Consider the following 24830-nt stretch of genomic DNA (forward strand, 5'->3'; position numbering starts at 1 on the left):
TCTACTGGAACGTCCTCTTCTCAACACCATCAACAAATTATGTAAATGTTCCTTACAGCTTACAAAACAGTAGTAGTCACACCTGTACTGCAAAGTTCAAACCTTAACCTGCCTACAATAAGCAGTTATTAATCAATTTCTAATCATCCATTTATGTCAAAAATGTTAGACAAAGTGGTTACTGGATTCAGCCCACAGCCCATCTGTCCAATCCTTTTGATTTTCAGTCTGAGTTCAGAAGTAAACACTCTACTGAAATTGCACTAACCAGGGCGATGAATGATTTTATAATTGCTACAGATTGTCATCCAACATCTGGTCTGCATTTAACCATAAGGCCCCCTCAGATCTTCTTGAGATCTTGCTCCTGAGGAGTGGGTACTTGTTCTGTTTGACAGAACTTAACATGGTGCATGCAAAAAACGTTCTATTCTAGAGTTAAATGTGGTGTCCCAGGGATATGGACTGCTTCTTTTCTGTGTGTATACTGTCCCGTGGTCACAATTAAAAAAAAATAATTACATCAATTTTAAGTTAGACAGATGACGTGTATATGTGCCAACCAGCCCATCAAGGCTTCCTAAAGATTTAGATTTTGGAACAATTATTAACTGAAAATTAGTCACTGGTGACACAATTGAGCACAGTTAAGAATTTGATTATCATGTGTAAGCATTAGGCTTTGTTCAGAACAGCAGTGCATGAAAATAGTACAAGGGGTGCGGTGGTTGGGGCCTGTTGTTTGAGGTACCATTAAGACAATGAAATTACAATCCATGAAGTCAGGTTGGAGTGACAGATTGCATTTAAGGATTTATCAAAAGCCAAAACACTGCAGACAGGATTTTACAACTCTGGAAATTTATCACAGCAGCAAATATTTTGTCTTTCATTGAAACGATCGTGACATAAAGAGTTAAATACAGCATTCATGCTATGAAGTTCAACTTTCTGCTGGATGACTACTACTTTTTTTTGCTGAGCCCTATCAGATCCCTCACCCCACTGTGTAAACACATCGGCCCCATTCAGATGAATGGGAGGACTGCAAGTTTCTGCTGGTTTCAGTCTGAATTTGGCCTTGGGGTAATAATCTGCCTTTTTTCATTTTTGTTTCATTGATCTCCGTCAAATTTTCTAATTTACATATTCTGACAACACACTTCATATAGTTATAAGATCTAAAGTCATCTACTGCATGAAGAGTAGGCATTCTCCATCTACTGAGAGAAACAAAGGGCCTTCATCTTGTGCAGCTGCCAGAGTCCTAATCACATACAATAAATTTCATCATGTATCCCCGATTCTGAAGTCTTTACCTTCGCTACCAATACAAATTACAGTTCTCTCTCTGATTACAGAGATTCAAATGCATTGACAGCTGTCTGCTTAGCCAGTCTTATCAAATCTCATCATCTTTGCATACTCTTGATGCTGACTACTTGCCTCTCTGCACAGGAAATACAGTACATGGCACTCAACACCAGGCCAACCAGACAAGTAAAAGACACCAATAATTTCGGTTAGCGGTACTCTCAGAAAGAAACCTTCTCAGAGTAAATAGGTTAGGGGAGAAACGTCTGACAGGGTGTATTTTTCAGGAATTATATTCAATCAAAGTTATATTGACCCTTTGAGAAGTTCAATAAAGAACTGCTGGTTATGAGTAAAGCTAGACCAGACCACAGAGGATCTTTAGAGTTGCACATAAATTGGATTTATCAGAGCATGTTTGTGGCTCCCAAAGGTTTTCACCAAACACTGAGAAACATTTTTCTAAAAATAGAAACTTAATTAAGGCTTTAATTTAGCTATACAAAATACTTAAATACATTTTGTCACATGGCAGACATCCATTAAGCTGAATATTGTGTGTGTATTTGTTTTGGGTTTATTTTGTTGGTTTATATAATTAGTCCTTATTTTGTGCTAGTCTGTAGTTTGATTAGCCTCGTATGTTAGTTTGTCTTACGTTTTATTTGCATGTATTGTTGTCTTGATCTGTCCTGTGCTCGCCCGTGATTATGGATTGTCTGCACCTGTGCACTTTTTGGTTAAACCTTTAGGCACCCATCACATAACAGGTAACAGGTCTGTTGAGTGACTGGTGAGGCTGACCTGTGATGACAGAAGAGCAAATGCTACACTCTGGCCTGCAGTTCAGGTGAGGAGCAGGTATACTTGATGACTGATAAGCCTTGTACACTGGTGGATCCATGGACTTAAGCAAAGTGGCTGAGCGGTATTACGCCGTGATGTTAAGAAGCCGATGACTAGGCAGCGTTTCCCAGGATCCACAACCCTCAACCTGCCAGAAAACAGAGTGGGACAGATGAAAGCATGGAGCAGCATGGACAGAGGTTTGGTAATAGAAATGGGGTAATAGTAAGAGTCCACAAGAACTAGAATACATCCAGCCATCTTTGAATGTTTCATAAGCATAACGACAGATGCTTGGCTCAGCTCTTAACCTCTTCTGTTTTGAAGAGCACTCTAGTGGGAGAGCCTAGGCTTGATGGTAGGGCGTTGCTTGCCGAGTACTGGCTGGTGTTTTTTGTTTTAGCCTGGGCATCCTCCACAGCATGACTGACCCACAGAGAGATAGAGAGCGAGGATTGGAGGGCCAGTGGCAGAGAACCCGGCCAGGAGGACAAAAGAGTCTGGCTGTTGGTCATTTTAAGTATCTGTTATAAAAATTGGATAATGGTGAATTCCAGATGTCTTGAGTTCATGTAATGTGTGAGGGTGCTTCTATTTGTGACATGACTGTTTGATACTTCCTGTTTCAACAAGTTGCTGAGGCTGGCAGAAAGAGATTTCAACTCTATATGTATCGTAGGGTTAGAGACGGGTCAACGAGTGGAACTTCTGCATGTTTACTCAAAAAGGGAACTGAAGAACCGTTATGATGCTATCTATGGAATAAGACTGCTAAGGTGTTGAGTAACTGTTTTGACTATCTATGGAATAAACCTGCCTGCTATGGGAGGGGGCTGAACAACGCAAGTAAAGAACAGTATAAAACCTTTCTGACAACGCTCCTCTAGGAGCCTTTTCGCCTGTAACCGTTGTTGTTGCAAGCTAATAAATTCAACTTATGTTCTACTATTCTGAATCCAGTCTCCTTCCTTGAGAGTGATATAGAAATTCTCATATCATTTGGCGCCCAACGTGGGGCTCCAATACCTGTTTTTCTCTGTAAGCAACGGAACTGAAATACCTGCAGGTGTAAAATCAAAAGACCCCCGCCACGAGGTTCTTAAAACCTCGTTTTGGCAGGAGGCCAGAACCAGCTAAAAGAGAAAAACAGTGACGGAAGCCAACAGAAGAGACAAACCAAGAGATTCGGGAAGCAGAGAATAGGTTGAATTTCGATTGCGGGCCAGACGAACCTGAGCCAAGGGCTTAGAAGTGAAACGGACCTAGGTTGAAGAACTTAGAAGCTAATGTCTTTGGAAGGACAATTGGAAAAACTAATCCCTCAGGCCTGAGTAAACAAAAAGACGTCTCGAGAAGTCAGGGACTTCGAATGTATAGTATTATTTTGTAAAGTCCGGGACTTACAAGTGATACTGGGAGTCTAGGACTCCGATAAAAAAGCATGCCTAGTGTTTGTCTATATGTATAAGTGTTATATGTAATTTGTACTCTATACCGTAAATATTGTGACTAAGAGAGTTTTATTATATTTGAAAGCTATCAACGGTATCTCAGTGACCTCTAAGAATGGGTAGTCGTCACAGTCGTAAAAAAGATAGAAAACAATATAGTGAGGATGTCAAGCATATGGAAACATTAGATCCTGATAATGTTAAATATCTCAAGAGATGAAAGAAAAGGTGACTTCTTAGGGAAGTTAGAGTTAGTTATTAGGTGGCGGTGGCTCAGGAGGTAGAGCGGTCATCCTCCAATTGGAAGATCGGTGGTTCGATTCCCGGCTTCTCCAGTCCACATGTCGATGTGTCCTTGGGCAAGACACTTAACCCCAAATTGCTCTCGTTGCTGCGCCAACGGTGTATGAATGATTAGCTTTCTCTGATGAGCAGGTTGGCCCCCTGCCATCAGTGTATGAATGTGTGTGAATGGGTGAGTGAGTTGTAGTGTAAAGTGCTTTGAGTGGTTGAAAGGCGCTATATAAGTACAGTCCATTTACCATTTAGATGTTGAAAGTTGCGAATGGTTAGTGAGAGAGCAGATAAAAAGGGAAAGAAAAAGAAAGAGTTGCTAAAAGATAGGCAGATAAACGACAGGAAGCTCAACAGGATAGAAAAAACAAAAACAAAAAAACAATGTTACATATATCCTGTCTTTTATTCTGCCCGAGATCGACAGAATGATGATAACTATGTGCCATATGGGCTCCGTCCGGATCCTCCGCCCTATCCTGCACTTCAGCCTCCACCTGCCGCTCCTCTCACGTCTCTGCCAACTGCTCCGCCGCCTCCCATCTCCTCACCTCACAACCCCTTCGTGGAAGTCAACATCACCCCACGGAGTGTAGAGAAGCCTCCACCTGCCACTCCGTCTCCTCGGAAGACACAAAGCGGTACAGTATATGAATACACTCCCGCACCACAGGAGAGACAGGCCAATTTTGATCACATAGACGGTGATGAGACTCTCATTGCACCTTTGATTGAGTTACCAAACCCTGGGGCAGGTGTAAATGTGGGGGGAGAGATACAGCCACCCACAGTGAAGGTGTTTCGAGCATGGACAGACCAAGACGTTAGAGAAGCTACAAAAACCAGAGTCCGTCAGTCAGAGGATGGCGAAGCCTTTGCTGAAGAAATGAATCAACTTTTCAAAAGTTTTGGACTAAACACTATAGAGGTAGAGAGAGCAGTCAGGACGATAGTACCAAAATTATGGTGTCAAATTAAGGGAAATTGGAACCCCTTCAATAATGATCGGGAGCCGATCCCATTTGGTGATGTAAATTATGCTGCACAGGTAGATGCGTTACTGGGCAGAGTAGTTACACATTACAAAGGACAGGCAAATTATGCAAGAGTATCTGAATGTAAGCAGGAACCAACAGAGACAGTGCTACTTTTTGTTGAGAGAATGAAAAAAGTGTTCTGTGTACACAGTGGAATTCCTAAAGATGATGGCGATAAAAGCCCATACAGCATGCAGCTAAAAAAATGCACTCATGATTGGATTCAAACCAGAAATCAGCCAATTCATAATCAAACAATTGATTGGGTGGAAAAATGCAGGGTTACAGAAGACCATTGCTTATGCAGTTCATGCCGGAGAAAAAATTTAGACAAAGAAAAAGAAAAAGAGTACTAATGCATTTTTGTGTGATGATGACACTGATGAAACTTTATTCCGAGGAAACTATGGAGGAGGACGGGCAGGAAAAGGAGGAAGGGGAGGGGGAGACGGTGAGAGCAGGGGGAGAGGCAACCGGTCCGACGTCTGCTACAATTGTGGAAAATTCGGGCAGTATTCGAGGAGCTGCAGAGCCCCAAAAAGGGGCAGGTGGAGAGAGGAGCGAGGAGCGGGATGAAGCGGAGGAGCGGAGCCCCGGCAAGGAGGACAAGGATGGCAGGGAAGGCAGGAAAGGAATCATACTGCATGATTAACGTCGGAAGCAGGTCATGCACCCACACAAACACACACACACACACACACACACACACACACACACACACACACACACACACACACACACACACAAACACGAGGAAATAGAAGCAGACGAGGGCACAGACACAGACACACCAACAGATGACGAGACAAAAATTGAAGAAATTCTATCGCTACAAACAGCTGAAATTTACTATCACAGGAGGGGACTAAACTTTAAGGGGTATTGAAAGTACAGGGGAAATCAATAACCTTTTTGTGTGACTCTGGAGCCTGCAGAACAGTCTTACGACATGATGAAACAGGAACAGAATTTCCCTTATAACAAAATAGCGATTTTAAAGTTAGGTCAGCTTCAGGACATGTAACTGTTGAAGCAGTTAAAATAAGTCCAAAAGGCTCTTACAGGCCGTACCGTAGACAATATCCACTTAAACCAGAAGCTGAAGAAGGTATAGCACCTATAATACACAAATTACTCAATGCAGGAGTTATCAGAGAGTGTCGATTTTCAGCATGCAACAGTCCTTTGTTTCCTGTAAAGAAAGCCGCTCCATCAACAGGGTGGAGAATAGTACAAGATTTATAAGCAGTAAATATTTTTACAGTAATAGATTTAGCTAATGCATTTTTCTCTGTACCACTAAACAAAGAAGATCAATTTTTGTTTGCATTTCAATACAAAAAAAAAAAAAAAAAGTTATACATTCACAAGGATATTGTGAAGGTCCGACTATTTTCTTTTTTTTAATGGCAATGTCGTCTAATTTGGCACAATTCACTCCCCCAAGAGATAGTCAATTGTTATTATATGTTGATGATATATTGCTAGCCTCAGTAAATGAACAGGATTGCAAAGCTGATACTGTTGCGCTATTAAAATACTTAGCAGAACAGGACAACAAAGTAAGCAAGAATAAATTACAATTATGGAGAGAAGTAGTAAAATATCTAGGATTTAATATCTCACTCGAAGTTAAACACCTACACGAAAATAGAAAAACTGCTATACTTCACGCTCCTAAACCACAGACTAAGAAGCAAATGATATCTTTTCTAGGTATGACTAATTTCTGTAGAGCATGGATAGCAAATTATGCAGAAGTAACACAACCGCTTCAAGAGCTTATCTATGAGCAACCTATGGCAGCTAATGATGTTATAAGTAAAACAGTTGCTAGTAAACTCAGCAGTTTTAGCACTCCCAGATTATAAAGAAACCATTTATACAGATGTGTGATGCTCGGGGAGAATTTATGACCAGTATGTTAACCCAGCCTTTCAGGGGAAAACTTAGACCCATAGCATATTATTCGTCTAAACTAGACCCGATTGCCAGAGCGATGCCACAGTGTTTGCAAGCTGTGCAGCTCACACAACAGGGACAGACGCAAATAGGATAAGGAAGCGAAAGCAGCTGCTAGGCAGGATTTTCATGACGTATATACCACAGAGGGAGTAACACACATAGACTATGACATTTTAAGAGACATGCAACAGGGTTCACCCGATTCAGAAAAGCAATTTTGAAAAAAAAAAAAAAAGGAGCAACATTGTCTGAGAATAAGTTGTGGAGATGACCAGAGGGCAAGTACATACTTCCAAAGAGTGTATTTTGATTTGCAGCAGTGTTGACGCATGGGTTAACCCATACGTCAACAGGGGGGGATGTATGAAGTAATAAATAAAATATATACAACTTATGGGTTCCAAAATTACTTAAAAAATGTTTGTGCATCATGTCTAGTGTGTGTAAAACAACATTTTCAAGGTAGACTGAGACCAAGAAAAGGTAAAATGCCTAATGCTCAATATCCATTTCATACAATATGTATGGATTTTATTGAGTTGAATAAATGTGAAACAAAAAGTATTGTTTTGTGATTATAGACTTATACTCAAAATGGATTGAAGTTATTCCAACCACAAGAAATGATGCAATAACAGTAGCTAAGGCTTTAGCAACACATATCGCACTGAGATTCGGATACCCAGAAATCATATACAGTGATAATGGACCACATTTCAGAAATGATGTAATTGCTAAACTGAGTGAACTGTTTTCCATCAAAATGAAATATCATTGTTCTTATCACCCACAATCAGCAGGATTAGTGGAAAGAGCTAATGGTACAATCAAGGCCAAACTCAGGAAAGCCATGGATGAGACGGGATATCAAGAGAACAATGCATGGTTAGAATGGATTTCTTTTACAGCTAAAGGTTCCAGACTAGCAACTGATTGTATAGCTTGTGCGGCAGCAAGAATAGGAACAGTTCCTTTTCCACTTAATCCGTACAATGACCTCCAAGGGTTTAAGTGCTTACTCAAACTATATAAAACTGACTCCCCTGAAAATAACTGTACCACTCTCAAGTATCTTTTTCCAGCTGTTTCCACTAAGGTGGCTCCACCATGGTTCACGCCGTATAAGGGGAACTACACCTGCCTGTCCAGGACAAGGGGAATTAACGGAGGACAAGATGCAGGAACCCTGACAGGTTGTGGTACCACAGTTGTGGTGGGAAAAAATCCTTATGGGATTACTGATGAGCTGATGACTAATCATGACTATGCACGATCTGATACTTGGTGGTATTGTGGGGGAAATAAGCTAAAACCTAAGTTACCCAAACTCTGGTATGGTACTTGTACTCTAGTCCATTTGATGATGCCTACATATTTGCTTCCTATGAGTCCACAGTTTCCTGAACTGATGCCAGAGATAACACACAGAATGAAGCGCAGCAAGATAATACCCACTTCATTTGACCCTAAGGTCTATATAGACTCAATTGGGGTTCCCAGAGGAGTCCCAGGTGAGTTTAAGGCCAGGAACCAGGTGACAGCAGGATTTGAATCATTCTTCTCCTGGTGGGTTACAATAAATAAGAATATGGATTGGATAAATTATGTTTATTATAACCAACAGCGCTTCATTAATTACACTCGTGATGGATTTAGAGGAATCCACGAGCAACTAGACAAAACCAGTCTGGTGGCTTGGCAAAACAGAATAGCCTTAGATATGCTATTAGCTAAAGAAGGAGGTGTATGCAAGATATTCGGAAATCTGTGTTGTACTTTCATCCCAAATAACACTGCACCTGATGGCAGCATCACAAGAGCACTGGAAGGACTGACGTCACTATCAGAAGAGCTTACTGAGAACTCAGGTATTACAGATCCACTCACAAAGTGGATGGAATCTTGTTTGGGAGATGGGGAAACATCATCAAGGTAATGATGGTATCCATGGGCATCATGATCGCTGTCCTGGTCACTTGCGGATGTTGTTGCATTCCATGTATGAGAGAATTGATACAAAGATTGATTACCACTGCACTAACAAAACAACACCTGTTGTATCAGTTTGTCCCTACAGAGGAGGGATATGTGGAGATGAGAGGAAATGCCGTGGTTGGATACGGAGATGAGGATGTGTATGGAGAATACCTTCAACTCGAACAAATGGAGGAGGTCATTCACCTAGAGGCACCTGCTGAAGATGACACACCTGTTTAAGTTTTTATTCCACAGCACAATGACAAACCTATAGAAAATCTGAAAAGAAGTTATAGGGTTTTGATGTAATGTATGCTTAAGAGAAAAAGACTGACAGCAAAATTGTATATACATTTAAAGGTTTCTTTTCTTTTCTACGATTTAGGGATAGTGTCCCGTAGGCAGGGAAAGGTTCCCGGGATCGGGTCCGCTGAGTTGATCAGCCTGCCTTGGAACAAGTTCTTTTTATTTTTAGATTCATTAATATACCTATGCAAATTGCTATTGTCAAAATGAGTATTTTTACATTGTAACATGTGATTAAGCATACTAATGTTATTGTAACAGTTATTAACCATGTTTATTGGTCGCCGGGGCAGCGGGGCCGTGTGGAGAATTTTCCCGTCTAGAATGTAACAGAATGAAATGATAAGAATGAGAAATAGCTGCCAGACGGGTTTTTCGCTCCCACATCATCACTTTTGTTATTTGAATCAATTATCTAACACTGATTAGTTTTGTATCTACGATTACATTTTTACAATTATATTTTTGTATCTTTTAAAAAGTACAAACAGGGGGGAAATGTTATAAAAATTGGATAATGGTGAATTCCAGATGTCTTGAGTTCATGTAATGTGTGAGGGTGCTTCTATTTGTGACATGACTGTTTGATACTTCCTGTTTCAACAAGTTGCTGAGGCTGGCAGAAAGAGATTTCAACTCTATATGTATCGTAGGGTTAGAGACGGGTCAACGAGTGGAACTTCTGCATGTTTACTCAAAAAGGGAACTGAAGAACCGTTATGATGCTATCTATGGAATAAGACTGCTAAGGTGTTGAGTAACTGTTTTGACTATCTATGGAATAAACCTGCCTGCTATGGGAGGGGGCTGAACAACGCAAGTAAAGAACAGTATAAAACCTTTCTGACAACGCTCCTCTAGGAGCCTTTTCGCCTGTAACCGTTGTTGTTGCATTTGTAAAACGCTCCGCTTGTACAAGCTAATAAATTCAACTTATGTTCTACTATTCTGAATCCAGTCTCCTTCCTTGAGAGTGATATAGAAATTCTCATAACAGTATCCCCTTCTTGTTTTTATGTGTAGGCTATTTTCAAGACTCCCTCTGCTTCTGAATTCTTTTAGTAATTAGTGAGCAACATTTTAGTCTCCTTTTTAAAATTATGAATGATATAAGGTATGTATGTATGTAAGTACTGGGAGATAAATTTTGATGCAGCAACACTAAGCCCAATAAAAAATTCCCTAAAGATATCTTATCTTATTTCTGTACCCATACACCTAGATTTGAGTTATTTCAACTACTTTCAGCTAGCTTTATATATATTTTTTTCTTTATCATTTTGTTTTTATATATCTTTGACTATGTTTCGTAATATTTTGTACTGATGGACAGACTGTGTTGCTGCTCTTTCCCTGATTTTAGTTCCTGATCGCCACAAAAAAATCTGGGTGGGTGGTGGTTTTTATTTGTCCTTAATTGACATTGGTCTAGTTTACTATTTTAATTTGCGTCATCAAGTATATCCGAACTTCGGACTACAATTACACTGCATTCATTTGGCAGGTACCTTGGTCCAAAGCACCTTGCAATAAGTGCATTGATCCTATTGATGCACGATTATGTACTACATTAAATTAAGTATAAAAAAATTGAATCTTGTTCAAAACAAATTGGCCAGATGATTTAAAAATGCACAGGTTCTGGTGTGAGTAAATGAATGTGCTGCCTTTGGTATGAGCCTCAGTCCCCTGCCAAATGGAAACCACATCATTATTGCAGGATTGTAACAGGAGGAGATGCTGGAGAGTTTAGTAATTGATTTCATAAGTGCAAAATCACTATAGTTACCACTTCACCTCACCTGTAGAGGTCGATTACAAAGCAGCATGTCACATGGAAGGGGGTAAGGACTTTTACCATTCTCCAATCCACTCTTTTTTGCTAATTTAACATGGTCACAAATTGAACATCATCTTCAATTTAAGAGCGAAAAAAATATTACCTACATCCTATAAAATCATACAAAGAAATACAATTTAATGCCGTGTTTGATTGGCATAGGAAAGAAATGCTCTATGTGTGGTTGCTAACAATCATTGTGTGCAGTGTGTCCAGAGGCTTAAGAGCTTTTGTATTTCATTGTACCAATGACAGCCCCTCTTGTTTCACAATTGCCATGTAAAAAATATACATGACACCAAACTGACCAAACCGACCACACTGTGACTAAATTATCAGCTAAATGTTAATCATTAAAGACAGAGTATAAAGACAGTGTATTAAATCATGTCAAGTGTAAATCTCCTAGCTTTTGTTGTGTGTCAAATACATTTCAAAAAAGCATTTCTCAATATTTATATGTCATACATTACACTCTTAGGATTAGTTGATTTGCTGTCTGTGTGTGTCTTATTCCTGATCCATGTCCGTGATATTTGGTGTGACTTTCTAGGCTCACCATTGTCTGTAACTCTGCCATTTCAGTCACTGAGTGGCTAATAAAATTAGTTACGGAGAGAAAGAAAATACAAACTCACCACATAGGAAATCTTCTTAGGAAATTATTAGTTGGGGAGAAAAAACATTTTTCAGAGTAAAATGTGTGGTTTATGGAGGTCTCCTCCATTAAAGTCAATACAAACCACGAACAGTGGTGATAAACATGGTTTCCTAGCACATGTCCTGGAGTGCCGCCACTGATGGCCACAATTTATGTAAAGAGACTACAGTTTTATTCAGAAGTATGTAAAATAGTTGTCTTCCAGTAAAATGTTTAAATATTTTTAACAACTTATCCTGGACTTGAGGACTGTACTCACATGTATACATACATTTATTCAGTCAAATATGATTTGGGGCAGACAGTTAACCTTGGTAGCTCTTGTTCATATTGGCCGCTAAGAGACCCTAGCCTAATGTGCTTTCAACGTGGGGGACAAAATCCACAGCCCTCCTACTGTGCAAGGATTTACTTAAGTTTATCTGAAATTACTGTGAAGCTTCAGCTGTCCAAAAAGTCAAATCAAATGCACATCTTTCAATGTTACTTTCTTTTTAGTGCAAAATTCTATCTTTTTGTTACAGTCCTTCTACCAGAGAGGGAATTTTGAGAAGATTTGACTCTATTTCTCTAACTCAGACAGCTAAAACTTAATATTATCTTCAGATACACTTTTAAATAATTTTTTTCACAAAACAAGGATTGTGAATTTTGTGCACCAGCATTTAGAGAGGAACTTCTAAAAAGAATGATTATAGCAAGCAAAACCTGTTTCAATGTTCATATGAACACCTGAATATTGTTTTAAGATAGATTTGTAATTGTAGAGTCAGATGTATTTATTTCTCCCTTGTCATTAACTACCCTATCCACTAATAAAGGTGAAAGTGGTAATTGATATTTCCAAATCATGTGGTTTTCAAGAATCATGCTTGGTAAGTCAGTTCAACTTTTGAGCAATAAGCTCAAATCAAATCCCTGAATGATTTGATCAAATCCGTCTGAAAATTCCACTCCAGATGTGTACTCCATTTCACAACATGATGCAAAACAAAAAATCAACACTTCTCTGACACAATTTTAACAATAAATTGAATAATATAGAATCCACAATGCAAATACTGATTGCAGAGGCATTGTGCAGAATCCCATAACAGGTGTTATTGTGTCCACTGATTCTAATTTGTCCATTGCCTTACTTTGCTTACCCTATAAAGATTCAAATTCACTGTTCAAACTAGAAATAAATCAGCTGAAAGGTACATCCCTCCTTAGTTTTTGGTTGTGGTACCAAGTAGACAAGCAGTGCGACAGTGAGGAGGACCATAGACTGTTCTGTTTATGGAAGCCTGTTTACTTCCTTCATTTTAATGCATAAGGTGCTGGTGAAATATGACAGAGATGGGCGTGTGTGAGTGTGTTTGTGTGTGCCTCTGTGTGTGTGTTATAACTGAGGGGAAGCAAGACGAGAGGCAGAGGATGAAGATGCTTTATGGCAGTAGTAAAATTCTCCATGGTCCGTCTGCTAGGGAAGAGCCAAGGGCAGAATGTTTATGGCTCCCAAACATTATAAACTACCTCTGTGCGTTTACCTCAAGCTGCTGTGTTTGGCCAGCCATGTCCCTCCACAGCGGCGCGGGCATCGGAGTGACGTGTCTCTTCATGAATACTAACTATGCCACTGTTTCACTATCATTAAATGTATCTTTACTATTTCCAGCCTCACCTCATCTGCTGGTGAATTCAGGAGCACTGAGGTGTGATTTCATGAAATCAACCAGCACACCATCTACACAGCCACACTGTGTTGAATGCATGCATGTCCCTCTTTGTTATTATGGTACAAAGACAAAAAAACAGTCAGTGAGTTTGATCCATCTTGAGTCAAAATTCAAAACTATGACATCAATGGCCATTTAAATGTTTATTCAGCTTTCTATCAAGCTACATATAGCAAAAAACTGATATACTGAATTCTGTTTTTTACCTTGTTTTTTAGATTATCATATGCACTGCACCTTCACAGATAAAAACCTGTTGTGCCAGATAAAAACAAACACATCTCCGTCTCTGCATGAACAGCCAGCAGTCACAGCACAAAAAAACTGCAACATCTTAACACAGAATATACTTTCTTTGGTTTTGAAATTATATCAAGCACCCATATGTTCCGCAAATCTTAACTATGTTATGTTTTTATAGGTGTGCTGCATGAAGAATAGCAGCACCAGCAAGAATAGGACCTTTCCTCATAGTGTGTAGAGTACATCATGTACTCCTAAGTCCTGGTGCACAGAGGCACTCCATCTGAATCCTAACACCATTTTACACTCAGACTCTGAAAGCTGCTGTCAGGGGATATAAGATTTATTTGCCTGTAATTGCCTAATTTTGCCTTTCCTGCAGGCTCACAGGGAGCCGCAGCCCACCGATAGACAGCCTAACCTTGCCTACTGAGAAACAGTCCAAGGATGTAATACTGTCAGCTTCACATAGTCCTCACTGGTGATTTATCATCACTGCCGCTTTCCCTCCCACGTCTCTCCCCACCTTCTGCTTGAACAAACACTTAGTGACTTGTTATGGCTCCGCTCATTGAATGTAAACTCCGGTGAGTGTTTGCATTGCAACTCAAAGGAAGGATCTGTTGATAGAGGTAACTTAGAACAGCATGAGACAAGAGGAAGGATGTGTTGAATGACTGCAACACACCCTGGATGGCCTGTTTGTCAGGATCAATAGCCCAGGCTGAGCAAGCAAGCAAGCAAAGGAAGTGTCTCTGTTATGCCGAGGTGGATTCAGGTCGATGACAGAGGTTCACTGATTATGAGTGTTTACTCCTGTGAGGTGCTGAGAGAAGCAGCTCAGGTGGGATCACCAGGAAGACACCTTTAAAAACATGACAGTCTTATATTTCAGTACCAGTGTTTGAATACATATTTGTGTGAAAGTTGCTCTTGCAGATACAGTTTTTGGAAAAATACTGATACCTGTAGTTCAGTTCAGCTAAATGAGACATTCAACTGTATAAGGTTCAAACAAGGTAAGTACTTTAAGTACTTTAATGAAGAAGTCTGTCTGTAGATGTGTTGGAATTTGTATCTGGGACTTGTGTAAACAACATATTGACCAGGCAGTAGACTGCCACTTGATGACATAGGGATGATGTATAAGCTGGGAGACATGATGCGTGAAGCCTATAGCCTATTTTCTACAGTGCATGTGGCAGAGCATGCTCAATTTTACTGCTTATCAACACTCACTGGCTTTAGCTAGGATGAGACTGGGCTTACACTGTACACTGCTTATGCAATTTTAAGATGTTCTGAGGCTTATTGCTCAAGTGCAAAATTATGACAAACAATTCAGTCTTATGTTCAGTCTATAAATATTATTATCTTTAATGAAAGTAAAGGAAGTATAGTTTCCACTGTGTTTTTCTCACTCTTTACACAGATTGTAAGACTCAACACTTTAATAACATAATAACTGCAACCTTTTGCAAAGAGCCAGGGACTAATTGTGTTTCAATTGGTCTGATTAGTGTTTGCAGTTCTATTTATTAATTTTCACAGCCTGAGTGTAAAGTATGTATTCAAGTTCAAGTTTCCAACAATTAGTTCAAACCAGATGGCTCAATATTATCATGTATTATACATTGCATCACATGGCAAAACCTTGCATTAAATGGCACAGCCGGTAGCCCACGGTTTATGACTGACAGTATAACTATGCATAAATGCAGACATTAACTCCAGATAACAAGAAAAACAACATTATGAACTGTGATAGGAAGCCATAGCAGGAGTCATTAGTCACAAGATACTGAATATATAGCGAGCTGGTTATTATCACAAAATAAATCCTGACAGAATGAATCTGACTCTGATTACATAATGAGGGCCATGTGTTCCTGTCACATCAGCCTGCTTTAAAATATACCTAAAAAATGTTTTTGTCATTTGACATGAGATAACGGTTTAAAATAATTACACTACAAGCTAAAGTAACTTCACAAAAGGACTGGGATCCTTGAAGTGGTACAATAAACCTTTTTCACAACAAACCATTTTGATTTGTGGCTGCAGGAAATCAGGGTCGAAGGTGCAACAAGGTCACACAATAAAACCAATATATCAGTCTGACCTCAGCCAATGAAAGCCATATAGAAAAATAGTGGAAATATGGCAATTATGTTTATTTCATGTATTAATTTAAAGAAGAAACAATCACTTACATGGTCCACACATACCTGATGTTTTTTGTCTGCTGCCTTTCCAGTGGAGTGATGTTTTTGATGTTTTTTTTAGGATTTCTAGCATTTCCACTTAAATGTTTTTATGCTCAAATTGAAAATACTCTACTAATGCACTAAAGGCACGCCAGTGAGCCAACTTACACCGTACAAGGGAACTGGTACATCTAAATGAGATGCAGCAATAATTCATGTTATTAATTACACCTGAGTTTGCCTCGTCATCTGTGAAAAAAGCCTATTAACCCCCATTCAGAAACCATTTATTTCTCTAAGAGTGATTATGACATTAAATGCACATTAAGTTATTTTGCCTGATTAGACGTCTTTTCAAGACCATGTGGGTGTGTACAGACTGCTTGATTGACTTTGACTCACTGTTGGGTGAGGTCAGAGGTAAAACTTTCAACCAAGGAGGGCAGCAAAACACTGCTTTTCAGCTTGGTGTTAAGTTACTCTTTAAACCTGCAATAACACAATGTTGGCCAGAGGGCAGTGTAAACAAGCCCTGACCACAACACTGACAGCTTCGAAGTTGCAAACAGCATACAGATGTCTACTTACACATCCTGGTAATTTGTAACAATATATTCATATGTAATATGTTCTTCAGACAGAAGTTCATTGACAGAAGTCTTGATAGTGATTAGATTTGAGGGAATAGAGAGGACACAAGAGTCGATACTGAAGAAAAGCTTTCCACTTTTTTCCACAGGCTGTCTTAAAGCCTGTGCCAACAGGCTCCAATCTTCACATGGATCTTCAACAGATCATTGGAGCTATGTGAAGTCCCCTCCTGCTTCAAATGCTCCATTATCATACTGACCCCTAAGAAACCCTCCATTACAGGACTGAAAGACTAAGGCCTGTTGCTCTGACAACTGTGGTCATGAAGTCCTTTCAACGACTGGTGTTGGCCCACTTGAAGAACATCACAGGACACCTGCTGGACTCCCTGCAGTTTGCCTACTGGGGAAACAGGTTAGTGGATGACACAGTCAACATGGGACTTCACTACATCCTGCAACACCTTGACTCTCCAGGGAAATATATAAGGATCCTTTTTTTGTGGACTTCAGCTCAGTGTTCTGTTCAGTTCAACTCAGTTTTATTTATTTAGCACCAAATTGCAACCAAAGTTATCTCAGGGCATATTTTACATAGAGCAGGTATAAACTGTACTCTTTGTTCAACACCATTGATCTAGAAATCCTCTCCTCCAAATTCTACCGGCTGAATGTATCTCCTGCAATCTGTTAGTGGATCATCAGCTTCCTGATGGCAGGCAACAGCAGGTGAGGCTGGGGGAAATCACTTCTGGTATACATACAGTCAGCAGTAGGGATGTGCAGAGAGTCCACAATAATTTGTATTTATATTCGAATAAACATGGAAATAGGCATACAAATCTTGTTTTAATTGTATTAGCAGTATAATTTTAGGATATTAAAGTGTTAAAATAAGTGTTATCAATAAATAACTTTTCAAAAGAGGTCTCCACAGTGGGTCTCTCAGGCCATGGATAACTGCACTGACTACTCACCTAAAGCTCAGCTCTACTAAACACAGAGAGCTGCCCAAAACAAATAATTTCTGAAATATTTTTATGAAATGAATATTTGTAAAAACCCACTATTTGAAAGTTTGCAGACAACACTACAGTCATCAGATTTATCCAAGATGGCAGAGATACTGGCACAAGGTTAAATGGTTGGCGCTTTGGTGCAGTCAGAACAACTTGGAGCTGAACAGTGTGACTGTGGAGATGACAGTAGCCCTTAGCAGACACCCCTCACTACTCCTTTTTATAATATATAACAGCCCTCTGGCCACCATTCAGACCTTCAAGTTCCAAGGAACTATAATTTCTCAAGACCTGAAGTGGAAGACTAACATCTACTCCATCCTCAAAAAGACCCAACAGAGGATATACTTTCTGCAGCAACTGGGGAAGTATGGCCTGCCACAGGAGCTGTTGAGCCAGTTATACACTGTAGTCATTGAATCAGTCCTGTGCATATTCATCACGGTCTGGTTCGGAGCAACCACAAAACAGGATAGGAACAGACTGTAATGAACAGTAAAGAGAGCAGGAAAAAAACAACCATTGGTGCTCCCCAACCCACCCTCCAGTGTTTGTATACTTAAAGAGCCAGGAAACAGGCAGGGAAAATCACTAGATTCCTTACACCCCAAACGCAACCTCCTTCAACTCCTCCTCAGTTTTCTTCCTCATGCCATCACCAGCATAGCTACTTGTTTTTTCAGATAGTTATTACACCTGCTTCACATTCACAAATAATGTATTGTACAAATACATATCAAAATTGAATTCCCATACATGATGTCCATTATCGTTGTTTACAATACAGATGTTTGCCTTTGCTTATATATATATATATATATATATATGTATATAGGGCTGTTATATATGTATTGGAACTGGAACTAAGGCATGCCTTAGTGTGTTTACACACTTGGCCAATAATTCTGAAGAGTTATAAGCAGCAGAAGCCACTACACGACTGGTAAGTGGTTACAATATCACTATTCTTCAAGCACTAGCTATTCCCTAAGGAAGTGCAAGTTAATTTCCCTGTGGCACTTTCTTGTGTATCTGGCCACTTGCTGGTTCACGAGTTTTGGTGACCTCATGTAATTCCTAGCACAGGTCAGCCAACTTGAACCAGAGCTGAAGTCTAATTAACCACAATAAGTGAAAACACCTGTGTGGGTCTGCAGGGCCTTTAATCCAGTCTGTAGTGTACACAGTATGTGTGAGTGTGTGTGTGTGTGTGTGTGTGTGTGTGTGTGTGTGTGTGTGTGTGTGTGTGTGTGTGTGTGTGTGTGTAGATTTTTTGTGTCAGCTGCAAATACATTTTTTTTTTGTGTGCAGTCAGCGTTCCTCCAATAATGTTAAGTCCCTTTGACAGACACCTTGTATTTTAATGTGTATCTTTGAGTCAATCTGATGAACATCCTTGACTAAAACAAATCCTCTTCTGTTATTTGACAGTCACTGAAATGCCATCCGGATACTGTAGAGGGAAATTGAGCAGTTTCTATTATCCACTTCCCTTGGGAGTATTAATCCTTTCTAAAGTGGTCTTTCTGTATGAAACAGTTTGTTATTTGAAACAATGCTGCACTCTACCTGTATTAATACAATTTGGTATTATTAATAACTGCTGATGGAGGTGAGAGATCATGTTCTAAGTGTTGGCATTTTTTCTTTATGGGAGGGTCCCGGTTCCCCAAGCTGCCACCTTAATTTGACCTCACAATTTACCATTATGTTATTATGTTGATAATGGGTTCATTCATCAGTGTGAATTGACTAGGTTAATTTATTTTCTCACAGAATTAAATGGGACAATTGGCTTATCAAATTACAACTGATGAACGAGCCATTATGAAAATCAAGCATCTAAGCCAATGATTATAGGCTAACTTACTCGCTCATGTCCTGGTTATGTGGTCAGTTACTGAGCTGACCTTGTATCTGACACCTTACCTTCTGATGCAGTTTGATTTGTCAGATCATACGAGATTCCATCTTGTTGCACTTCAAGTGATGCACTTGTTTCTGAATCACCAGTGGTTCAGGAAAATCAGTGTCGAATGAGGATTCTCGCGTGTATTCATGATCTAAACCAGCTGCCTCGCAAGGTAATACGATGATAAATGGTGGTACACTGATGGTTCATCCAGTCACCTACCAAGTATTTTTTTGAAAGTACCTGCCCTTTTCCAAACAGAATCCAAGAACAACTTCTCAGATGGTTCTGTTTAACAAACCATCTGGCAAGTCAGGTTATCTGACGCCAGCACAAGCTCTAAAGTAGCTCCACAGGCACAATTTCACTCATTTGCATGTTTGCATCCACTTATGTGTCTTATAACTTAATGCTTTATTTTACCATAATTATTAAAATAATTTTTCATGGAAAGTACTATATTTGATACTAATTACTTGAATGTAGTTCCACTGAAGGAACTACATTCAAATTAATGTACATATTTGTTCATTATTAATTCATGAATCATTCATTATATATCATCATATTCACTGTGTTACTCTAGCAATTAGATTTAACTAATTAATTGAGCATCTAGAAGCAGGACATTAACTCCATTTTAGAATCTGTTGCATATTCTTTCTGAGAAATGTCCTAGGAAATTATTCGAAGTAAATTGAGAAACCTATTAATAAATGGCATACACTGTCAAGACCAGACTCACTCTCCACAAGACATTTTGTTTTGGACAGTGGCTTGAACAGAAGACGATGAAACACCTACAAGACTCTTGTGTGGTAACTATGGTGATGAGATGGTCATGAAATCACTGCTCAAAATCTTCTGCATCCCCTCTCGTCACAGTCTTGAAATAATGACTCAGAAGCAACTCTGCATCAAAGAATAAAGCCTGAGGAAAAGATGGCATAAACGTTTGTGCCTAACAAGAAGTTTATTAGATTGAGGGATACTGTGAGTGTCATTGCACGTGTTAGACTTGTATCTATGCTCTATATAATAAGCACATACGCAGAGTGTCACATCTTTATTCTACAACTTCAGTTTGCCTGCTTAATGTATCCAATTAAAATGCCATATGAATAATATGAATTATTATTATTATTATTAAACAAACATACATCAAAAACAGAAAAAAACTACAAACAAGCTATGAAAGAATATTATATACTAGTATGTATTAACATCTATTGTTCCCACAGCATCACTGCAGTGCCACTTTTTGTAGTTTTTTAATTTTTCAATTTTCTTTTATTGAAAGTTGCTTGGAAATGAAATGTTGTCAGTCACAGGGTTTGTTTTTTCTGGGCTTGTTCTCAAAATTCACTTGGTCTTTACAGCATTGTTTGGTTCACCTGGTTGATACACAGAATACAAAACAGCCAGACAATCTCAGATAAAATACAAGCTGTCAGTCATTACCACCCGCTGCATGGCTCTGATACCTGCACAAACTGTACGACCTGTCTGAACAGAGCATCGTATCTTTCTGCCTGTTCTCTTTGTGTGTTTTTCTATCACTCCTTTTCAAGACACAAAGCTATTGAGAAAGCGTATCGAGAAATACTGTAGACACATCTACGCATGTCTAATGAGGTATCTGGTACAACATATTGTTTCTCACAAATAAATGAACACATAATTAATTTCACAGCATAATGATGCTAAGGCTTCTGCCAAAAGTGACTTGAGGGAGCTCCATAGACTTTGCTAGGCGCAATTACTAATTTCAGCCGAACCTACTGTTTTTGTAAAATATGGTAAGAAATGCATTCCCTTTTTCTCATCAGGGTGCTTCTAGATCAAACTGGAAGCAGCTTTTTTTTAAGAATCTTTACATCCAGTGTGAACAGGCTACTAAAATAAAATAAAATAAATAATATTACCAAATTATTACCAAAGCAAAAACTATTTAACACCTGAAAGTAAGTGGAAAAAAGAAATCTCATTGTCCCCCTTATTCCAGCGATTGTAGAACACATAACACCACTCATAGTTAATTAGCTCTTAGACCTTGAAAACACTCCAACAATTGATCTTTTTAGTGTCAAACACTTACCCATTGTATGCTTGAAAGATGGCTGGGTCACAAGACACAAGGTTATTCCTCCTTTAAAAAAAAGTACTTTGTCGTGTAATGTTAGTTCCAGTGTACGCAAAGTAATTTTTTTAGTGGTATCAAAATTTCCACGGAAAACTAGCCCTGCTGTCCATAGATAAATGCACAAATATGTACTATAGCTGTGTAGCTTCTGTTAGTTGCTCCTTCACATGCACATGTGCACACAACGTAAAAAAAGAAAGATGTTCTTTCAGGGCATTTTCAGACCTCAAACACAGGGGTTTGTGTTCCCCTCTTGGTATGATTTTTTTCCTGCAGGTCTGAATACAGCAGTAATACTCAGGTGTAAACTAAAACAACCAGCTCAAAGCCCTTTGAGGATGTGGTCCGGGTGATCTGACCCCAACTCAAGCCAATTTTGAGCTAAATGGCTCCTGTAGTCAGGTGTGCTTTGCTTTGCGATGTGAAGGAGTGTTGAGCAGGTAGGAGCTTCTTCAGGGCCTTCTTCCTGTGTTTATGTTCTTGATCCTACCCCATACTCATCTGACTAATGATGGGAGGGAACGTTTTCACATGACTTATATTGATGCATTTCGGCATTTTTTCCCCACCAAGTTTACCTACTCATCACTGTTGTGATTTACAACAGAGCAAACGACCTACATGTCTGAAAATTCCCTCAGTCTTTGAGCTTGGGGAGTCATGAGTGATTGGTGTTAAGCTGCAAGTCTTTTTCAATTTTATCTGAAGTCAACAGATCGAACCCTTTGCTGAAACCATACTTTGTACAGTTAGACGAGGCTTATGTTGGATGTAACAAATGTTTCATAAGTTTAAACTTAGTATTAGTTTAACTTACTATAAACTAACTAATTAACCAAGTACATGTAACTGTAATCTAGTCTTGTGAACAGTCAAACAGTACTCATGCTTGATTGTTATTAATAAAATGCATTATTATTATTATTATTATCTATAATATTATTCTTATTATTCTTCTTATTATTCTTATTCTTATTATTATACTTCTAATTAGAGTGTTTCAACTGGAAACAAATCACACTGATATAACCACCCATTGTTTATTATGAATGTCTAGCTGTTTGTGCCTTCTGTGAGTTCATCTGCTATGCAAACATCTCCCCTTGGAGTGTCTCTTCTGCCAAACTGGATGAGTGATGTCAGAGAAGAGTGGGGGCTGGATTGATGTTGTCAGGAAGTAACCTTTTCTGTTAATTCATCAACTGGAAATAATGGTTGAAAGTAGCACCACTTAGATGGAGGTTGTATGGCTAAGTGCGGACATTAAGATCGTGAGTAAAGACATGTAGGAGATGATGTGTCCCAAGTTATTATCAGACTTAACACTGATCACAATATTCTTAGGATAGTGACACTGGCATACTTGGACGTGTGCTGAGGAGAGTTTAACTCAAGTTTTACACAAAGCAATCATATGCTCTATACAGAAGGAGGAAAACTATAGAAACGAGTTATGTCAAGCATTACCTCCTAATTTTAAGTAATTTAAAACAATAATTTTAGAAATCATTGTACAATTTCTCTCAGTGGCTCTCTCTTAATCCTCTGTCTCACCACTATAGTTTCATGTATTAACTCGACAAAAACTGAAATAATTCCATCAGTATGTACAGCATGTGCAGGTTGGTACTATTCTGGATAAAATTGGTCTGCCCAAAAATGAAATTCCACATTTGACAAACTTGGTTCATGATTTGACTATTTATAGTGGAAGGCCTTGTCAAGTCGTGCATGTTTTTTTAATCATGTTTAACCTTCCCCATCTTCACTTTAGTTTTAGTTTATGTATATTAATTACAGGTAACTGGAAATGTTGATCATCTTAAAGACAAAATTATTTTAACCTATAATCCCATTCTACTCATTCTGTAGTAGACTTACTGTATGTACAAGCATTAATCTGAATGCAGGCGTGTCTTCATCCTTATACTTAGAATACACACCAGCTAAAGTGAACTTTATTTGAACTTAATTAGCATTAAAACTTACAATTAGACAAGGTGCTGTCACCACTGAGCAAACTAATTTGCAGGCAAGCACGCAACTGAGAGAGCACCAACTGTAATTTGCATTCAAACGTGCGATTACACAAGCAATGGCTGCGTGTCTCGTGTTCTGAGTGAGTGAGTAGCCACCGTTTACGTCCGATGGCATTATAGCATACGATGGAAATGTGCTACGCCTGGGGTAAATCCCTATGAGGATAACTGCAGTTGAGAGTTGAAATTTTTAACTTGACTTTTCTTGTTCAAGTTAACTGCTGAGGTCTTTGGTCACCATTTCATTATTATTTATGTATATCAACAAACACATATCCCCTATCCCCCACAGGTGGAATCTAATTAACACTGAGCAAGGTATAAATCATTCATTAACAATGTGAGGGTCTCAAGAACACATTCTGTGTGACAATGGTTAGGGCAGTATTTGACTTTGACATTGATGCTTTGACATAACAAAATTTAAGATAAGAAATGCTTAATGATATTTTACCAAAGAAGTTTCAAGAAGCGTTTTGAAAGGTTGAAGCAGTATTTCTTGCTTCCAGGCATTTTCTTTTGCATTTAATAATCAAATGGCACAAAACAAAGTATACAGCATAATGTTGGATGATAACATCTTTGGCAGGCAATTGTGTTTTAAATGTTAACTCTTGCAGAAGGAGACACTGTGTTTAAAATGTCTAGATTTGCCAGAACCTGAGTAGGTAATTATGTAAGACTTGTGACTGTGATTTGCTTTTGCTTGCAACATGAGGACTTGTTGACACCGCTGTTTACTCGTGTACTGATTTTTAGAACTTAAAGAATAATTACCCATTGTTTTAGCAGTAGTGAGTACACTATACTATCTGGATGCTTTTGACATAACATTTTTCAATTCATAACTTCTATAATGTCAGAACAAGACTGGATAATGACATAAAATATTCACAATTACTCCATATTCTTTTGGTTGTAGTCTTCAGTATATGGTTTTATATGTATTTGTAACACTGCCTGTAAGTGACATCAAAGGTTCACCAGCATGTGATCCATGATTCATGAATTACATAACTGTAAAGACCTGGTTACTTCAGAAAGTGACATAGTCAGATGAATGCCCACCTTTTTGTGAAATATTTATTTTTAGAAGCTTTTTGGGAGTTTTATGGATGGTTTCAACTTCTGATAGGAACTGCTGTAGTGGAAGCTGAGTTGTCTTAGAATTTGCAAAGTAAACTCCAGGAGCAGGTTTATTTTTTCCAGAAAGACAAAAGAAAGAAACAATTTGTGAGAGATTGCATTTAGTTACAGAAGCTAGT

Source organism: Scomber scombrus, chromosome 1 (genome assembly GCF_963691925.1).
Source record: "Scomber scombrus chromosome 1, fScoSco1.1, whole genome shotgun sequence".
In the NCBI taxonomy this organism is placed as follows: domain Eukaryota; kingdom Metazoa; phylum Chordata; class Actinopteri; order Scombriformes; family Scombridae; genus Scomber; species Scomber scombrus.